Here is an 8,161-nt window from a genome sequence, read left to right as displayed (position 1 = left end):
TTGTAAACCCCGGTTAAATTAGTAGATAATTAGTTAATAAATTACTTTTTAATAAGGAGGATTAGAAATATGAATATTATATTAAATTAGGATAGAGCTCATCGAAACGAGAATTTTGACACTAATTTCGAAGAAAACGGTCCAAGATTGGACCGAACCGGTTGAACCAGACCTGAATTGGGCTGTCGGTCCAACCGGACCAGCCCTTTTAAGTGAACCCAAGCCTTCGTCCCCCTCATTTCAACGTAAACGAAGCTGAAAGCTTCAGAGGGAAAAGAAGAACGAGACATTCCCGTAAACCCTCACGTTAACTTCCGTATGCCGTAACTTCTCCGTCCGAACTCCAATCGCCGCACCGTTTGTGGCCACGCGTTCACCGCGTCGAGCTCTATATTTCTACCGGAAACATTTCACTGGTAACTTGTTTAATCACTCTCAGCCCTCTTTTCCCCTAATTTTTGAATTTTAAGTGGGAATATTGAATTTCTTTGATTTCTGATGTTTTAGGATCCAATTAGCTTGAGAAAAATGTTCACTCTTGCTTATGTGAAGCTTGGGTAAGGTGAGAATACGATAATTCTATTTTATTTTCATTGAATTTGAGCTTTGAGTATTAAATTGGATATATATGTGTTATGAATGTGTATTAGGTTGTGAATAGATAATTGGAGCTTGAAATTGTGAATACTGGAACTTGGAGGAAACAGATTAGTTGAGATTTTGAGGGCTGTGTTCTTTTAGAAAAATTGTCTTGGAATAATACTTTGAAATCGGCTAAGGTATGGTTTAGGTTTCTTGCATTTAATATATAATGTTCTGTGAAAACTTAGGCTAGATGACCATTGGATAAGTTGGAATGCAGGTGTATGTTTAATATTTAGAAATTTGTCGATAAATATATTTGGTTGAAGTTTATTGGATAATTAGTTTTTAATTTTGGATGGTGAATGTTGTTATGTTAATTTGGAGAGAATTATGGTTGAATGTTATTGTTGATGAACATGGTTAGTTTGGTGCTTGTTGATTAACTAATGATTTGGTGAATTATTGATTTGAGGTATAATTATTGTGGAGGTTGTTGTGATAATGAGATATTTTGTGTTAAAAGCCTAGGATTTGTGAACTATGATTCTTAGTTGGATTTTGGTTGTTGGATTTGAATATTGCATGAGTTTAATTGTTGACCTGAGGTAGATTTATTGTGGTGATTGTTATGATGATGAGAAAGGGTATGTTGAATTGAAAAGAATGTAGGTTTGGACCCGAAAAGGGTGGCAAAGTCCGAGTTTTAGAGGAGATGCTGCCAAAATTTTATAAAAATTAGTGATTTTTATTTAGATGATTATTTAAAAGAGATTTAGATTTAAAGGTTATATGGTTTGATTTTGAGTTATTAAGAAAATGAGTATGTTTTAAGTTTGAAGTTTGATTCTTAGCAAAGAATGAATTATGTTTTGAATTGGAACTATTGATGGACGGAATGGGAGGTGTGATAATGAAGGATAAGGATTTAATATGTTTAATGTATGATGATGAATGAGATGCAATTGAGAACGATGTGGATGTTGATGAATTATAATTGAATTAATTATATGGCTTATGAATTTGAATAATCTGAGATACGAGATTCCCTGGATTAAGTGTCGTGGCTTGCCACCACGTGTACCAGGTTGAAAACTCGATACTCTGTTGACCCTACGACGTAAGTGTGACCGGGCACTATATAAATTCCTGGGAATGTTACCCCCATTGAGCAATATTGATTATTTGAGAAAAATCTATGCATAGACTCTTGGGGATGCACGTCGGGGGACAGTCTAAGGACAATTCAGACTTGTCGGGTTGGCTGGATAACCGACAGATGAGCCTCATCAGCCATAGGACAGGCATGCATCATATACATATTACTTGAATTACTTGCTTGTGCTCTAATTGGGTGTGCCTATCTGTATTTGCCATGCTAAATGTGTATTTGTTACCTGCAGTAGTTGTAACCTTCTTGTGTTTGCCTTTATCTGTCTATTTGTCTGTGAAAATGCATGATGGAGTTGGAGGTATGGAGGAATGGCAGTATAGGACTTAGATTTAAAGTTAAGTTAAGTTAGGATTAAATATTTTTAGGAAACCACCTTTTATGGCTTCTATTTAATACTTTAAGCTCTATAATCTGAGTGTCGGCGTTCTAGGATTGCCTCTGGCATTCCCAGGACCTTATATATTATGTGTGTGGCACCTTTACCATACTGAGAACCTCCGGTTCTCATTCCATACTATGTTGTTGTTTTTCAGATGCAGGTCGGGAGCCATCTCGTTAGGCGTCTGGACTCTTAAAGCGGAGGGGTATTGGATAGTGTTGTTGTATAGTTTTGTTGTACAGTGATGTAGATATATGTACTTAGCTTTCTCTCCGCATAACTTGTCCTTTTTGATCCTCTTAGAGGTTTATGGAGAGGCAGGATTGTGTGTATGTACTTTTGGGTTTTGGATATGTATGTATATATGTGTAAAGATTCTCCGGCCAATCTTGACTTCGCAGGCTGAGTTAGGAGCTTGTTATTTTGTATCTTTGGCACTCTATTCCAACTTCTGTTATCTTATGTTTGACAGTTACAGTTTTCTTAGCATGCAAGTTAACTCGTTCCTTGAGCGTTGCGCTTTTATCTCACGATTTTTATTTCCCCTATCCTTCAAGGCTCCTAGCATATTATAACTCTTCTGCTATTATATGTACTCATTTTATTTTAGAGGTCGTAATACCACATCACCTCTTTTTTACGACTTAAGCGTAAAGCTTTGTGTGGTAGGGTGTTACATTATGGTATCAGAGCAGTTCGTTCCTATAGAGCCTGAAAGACGGACTGATTGTGCTTCTGTGCATTCTCTGTATATGTGTGTATGTGCTATTAGGATATCTGATTGATATATGGCATAAACGTTTGTGAGCATGCATTTGGAACTTAAAGCATTAGACCTCCGATATTGAGACTGATCAACTTAATATCACTTGTTTGGTGTGTATAAGGACCAGATGTCGACTCGCGGACGCGGTCGCGAGCGAGGTAGAGGTAGGACAGGCACCGTTACTCCTGCCCCCATAGGGACTGATCCAGTAGACTTTATGGCTGCCCTGGAAAATATGGCTGCAGCTAAGCAGGTAACAGCCGAGGCACTGGGTAATCAGATAAATCAGGGTAATCATGGGAATAATAATAATGATGAGGATAGTCCTATGACACTTGCCACATTTTTGAAAGTTTGCCCTCCGACCTTTAGGGGAACCTCAAATCCCACTGATGCAGATAACTGGATTCAAGCTATGGAAAGGGCGTTGCAGGCCCAACAGGTTCCTGAAGAGCAATGGGTTGAATTTGGAACTTATCAACTGCAAGGTGAGGCTCGGTATTGGTGGCAGGGAACATGACGTATCCTACATCCTGATGGTGCTGCAATTCCTTGGGAGGTTTTCCGAACAGAATTCTATAAGAAATACTTTCCTAATTTAGCCAGAAATGCCAAGGAAATTGAATTAATACAGTTAAAACAGGGACAGATGACTGTTGCTGAGTATACTAGTAAGTTTGAGGAGTTGTGTCGCTTTTCTCGTATCTGTCAAGGGGCACCAGAAGATTTTGCCGAATGGAAATGTATTAAATATGAGGGAGGTCATCGGAGTGATATTCTGAGCTTCGTTGCCCCGATGGAGATTAGGGTATTTTCTAAATTGGTGAATAAGAGTAGGGTGGCTGAGGATTGTGTGAGGAAGGCGGCAGCAGAGAAAGGAAGTTTGAGGGTGCCTTTTTAGAGGCCTTCAGGGAGGAACTTTGCTCCGAGAGGTAGGAATTTCAAACGTGGAGGTTTTGTTCCGCAGCAGACTCAGGGTCAAGGTAATTACAGAAGGCCGAATATTACTGCTAATCAAGGGAAAAGGTTTGGGAAGCAGCCGCAGCAGGATCTGAATTGTCAGAAGTGCGGAAAGTATCATCCTGGAGTTTCATGCAGAGTAGGACTTGGAGTATGCTATTCCTGTGGACAGCCCGGACATATGGCCACTAATTGCCCGGAGAAGAAGAAGTATGAGACTGGTAGGGTGCAGCAGCCAGGAAGAGTATACACCACTTCTACCATAGGTGCTGAGGGATCTGAGACACTGATTAGAGGTAATTGTGAAATGGCTGGTAAAATCTTAAATGCTTTATTTGATTCAGGAGTGTCTCATTCATTTATTGCATTTGAAAAGGCCCATGAGTTAGGATTGAGAATGGTGGTTTTAGGTTACGATTTGAAAGTATATAACGCTACTCATGAAGCTATGGTGACTAGGATAGGATGTCCACAAGTTCCCTTTCGAGTACAACAGCGTGAATTTGTGCATGATTTGATTTGTTTGCCTATGACTGGTCTTGATCTCATTTTGGGATTGGATTGGTTATCCAAGAATCATGTTTTGCTTGATTGTTTTGAGAAGTCAGTACAGTTTATGCCGGAAGGGTCGGAAGCACCAATTGTGGTGAATAGTTACTATTTGAATTCTATGATAGTAAACTGTTCTGGAACTGAATGTCAAGGTATTATGTTATTAACTACGGGAGTATCAGGTGATGATCAGAGTTTAGAGCAGATTCCCGTTGTATGTGAATTTCTAGATGTGTTTCCGGATGATATTAATGAATTCCCACCTAACCGAGAGGTTGAATTTGCAATTGAGTTGGTACCTGGATCCGGTCCAATTTCAATTACTCCTTATAGGATGTTGCCTTTAGAAATGGCTGAACTGAAGGCACAGCTGGAAGATCTGTTGGGTAAGCATTTTATCCGACCAAGTATTTCTCCGTGGGGAGCGCCAGTGTTACTGGTAAAGAAGAAGGATGGGAGTATGCGGCTGTGTGTCGATTATCGGCAATTGAATAAGATCACTGTGAAGAATAAATATCCGTTCCCTAGAATCGATGATCTAATGGATCAGTTACAGGGTGTCGGTGTGTTTTCTAAGATTGACCTGCGATCAAGGTATCATCAGATAAGGGTTAGAGATGAGGATATTCCGAAAACTGCTTTCAGAACGCGTTATGGTCATTATGAGTATACAGTGATGTCTTTTGGGTTAACTAATGCCCCGGCAGTATTTATGGATTATATGAACATGATTTTTCGACCGTATCTGGACAAGTTTGTTATTGTCTTCATTGATGACATTCTTATTTATTCTAAGACTGAAGAGGAGCATGCTGATCACTTGCGAACTGTGCTGCAAATTCTGAGAGATAGGAAGTTATATGCTAAGTTATCTAAATGTGAGTTCTGGAAGAGTGAAGTGAAGTTTCTCGGCCACGTGGTGAGTAAGCAGGGGATAGCTGTGGATCCTGCTAAGGTGGAAGCAGTGATGAATTGGGAGCGACCAACTTCCGTAACAGAGATCAGGAGTTTCTTAGGTTTGGCGGGGTATTATCGCAGATTCATTAAAGGATTTTCACAGCTCGCTTTACCTTTAACTAAGTTGACTAGGAAGGATACGCCTTTTATCTGGACTCAGGAGTGTGAGGAGAGTTTCCAAGCATTGAAGCACATGTTGACTACTGCACCTGTATTGGTATTACCTGAACCAAGTGAACCATTTGAAGTGTACTGTGATGCATCTCTGAAGGGTTTAGGGTGCGTTCTGATGCAGCACCAGAATGTTGTAGCATACGCCTCACAGCAATTAAGGCCGCATGAATTGAACTATCCGACACATGATTTGGAACTTGCTGCTATTGTGTTTGCTTTAAAGATTTGGAGGCACTATCTCTATCGTGTTAAGTTTCATGTTTTCTCAGACCATAAGAGTTTGAAGTATCTTTTTGAGCAGAAAGAATTGAATATGCATCAGAGGAGATGGATGGAGCTTCTGAAAGATTAAGATTTTGAATTGATTTATCATCCAGGAAAAGCGAACGTTGTGGCGGACGCCTTGAGTCGGAAATCTTTATATGCAGCTTGGATGATGCTACGGGAAGAAGAATTACTAAAGGCATTTCAAGGTTTGAATTTGGGAATTAGAGAAGAATCTAGAATCCTGTGTTTGAGTCAGTTGCAGATTTCAAGTGATTTTAAATCAGAACTTCTGAAGGCTCATCAAGATAGTGAAGCGTTACGTAAGGTATTACCAGCAGTTTAACAGGGAAAATAGTGGAGAGTGTCAGAAGGTCAGGATGGTTTATGGAGGTTCAAGAACCGGATTATTGTGCCTGATGTTGGAGACCTACGACAAAGTATCTTGAAGGAAGCTCATAAGAGCGGGTTTTCAATTCACCCAGGGAGCAATAAAATGTATTAGGATCTGAAAGCGATGTTCTGGTGGCCAGGTATGAAGAATGATGCGGCATTGCATGTATCTAAATGTTTAACATGTCAGAAAGTTAAGATTAAGCATCAGAGACCATCAGGGACCCTTCAGCCTTTGGAGATTCCACAATGGAAATGGGAGAGTATTGCAATGGATTTTGTGATAGGTTTGCCTAGAACCCAGTCTGGTTGTGACGCTATTTGGGTAGTTGTGGATCGACTAACAAAATCAGCTCATTTTCTTCCTATACGAATAAGTTGCACAATGGAGGAATTGGCTCGAATGTATATCAAAGAGATTGTCAGGTTACATGGTGTGCCCTCTACTATTATATCTAATAGAGATCTCTGTTTTACATCAAGGTTCTGGGGAGCTTTTCAGCGTGCATTTGGGACTCAGTTAAGCTTGAGTACCGCATATCACCCTCAGACAGATGGTCAGTCAGAAAGAACTATTCAAACCTTGGAGGATATGCTAAGGGCTTGTGTTTTGGACCAGCCTACGAGCTGGGATCGGTATATGCCATTAATAGAATTTTCTTATAATAATAGCTATCATGCGAGCATCGGAATGGCTCCATATGAGGCTCTATATGGCAGAAAATGTCAATCTCCACTATGTTGGTATGAAACTGGAGAGAGGAGTTTATTAAGGCCTGAAATAATAGCTGAAATGACTGAGCAGATAAAGAAGATTCGTAGTCGAATGCTTATAGCCCAAAGCCGCCAGAAGAGCTATGCTGATCAGAGGCGAAAGCCTTTGGAATTCGAAGAAGGAGAACATGTCTTTCTGAAAGTTACACCAACCACTGGCGTGGGAAGAGCTATTAAGACTAAGAAACTGAATCCCCATTATATTGGACCGTTTGAGATTCTGAAGAGAATTGGACCAGTGGCTTATAGAATTGCCTTACCGCCGTACCTTTCAAATTTGCACGATGTATTTCATGTATCACAGCTTCGGAAGTATACTCCTGATGCAAGTCATGTTCTAGAACCAGAACCAATCCAAGTAAGAGAAGATCTAACACTTCCGGTAATTCCAGTGAGAATTGATGATACTAATATTAAACGATTACGCGGGAAGAAAGTATCATTGGTAAAAGTAGCTTGGAGTCGAGCTGGTATCGAGGAACATACCTGGGAACTCAAATCAAATATACGAAAGGACTATCCACATCTCTTTTTAGGTAACTAGATTTGAATTTTGAGGGCAAAATTCTTTATTAGGTGGGTAGGATGTAAACCCCGGTTAAATTAGTAGATAATTAGTTAATAAATTACTTTTTAATAAGGAGGATTAGAAATGTGAATATTATATTAAATTAGGATAGAGCTCTTCGAAACGAGAATTTTGACACCAATTTCGAAGAAAACGGTCCAAGATTGGACTGAACGGACCGAACCGGTTGAACCGGACCCGAACTGGGCTGTCGGTCCAACCGGACCAGCCCTTTTAAGTGAACCCAAGCCTTCGTCCCCCTCATTTCAACGTAAACGAAGCTGAAAGCTTCAGAGGGAAAAGAAGAACGATACATTCCGGTAAACCCTCACGTTAACTTCCGTATGCCGTAACTTCTCCGTCCGAGCTCCAATCGCCGCACCGTTTGCGGCCACGCGTTCACCGCATTGAGTTCTACATTTCTACCGGAACAATTTCACTGGTAACTTGTTTAATCACTCTCAACCTTCTTTTCCCCCAATTTTCAAATTTTAAGTGGGAATGTTGAATTTCTTTGATTTCTGATGTTTTAGGATCCAATTAGCTTGAGAAAAACGTTCACTCTTGCTTATGTGAAGCTTGGGTAAGGTGAGGATACGATAATTCTATTTTATTTTC

Source organism: Arachis ipaensis, chromosome B5 (genome assembly GCF_059453495.1).
Source record: "Arachis ipaensis isolate K30076 ecotype BB chromosome B5, ASM5945349v1, whole genome shotgun sequence".
Taxonomy (NCBI): domain Eukaryota; kingdom Viridiplantae; phylum Streptophyta; class Magnoliopsida; order Fabales; family Fabaceae; genus Arachis; species Arachis ipaensis.
The sequence above is the reverse complement of the archived record's forward strand: the minus strand, read 5'-3'. Positions refer to the sequence as shown.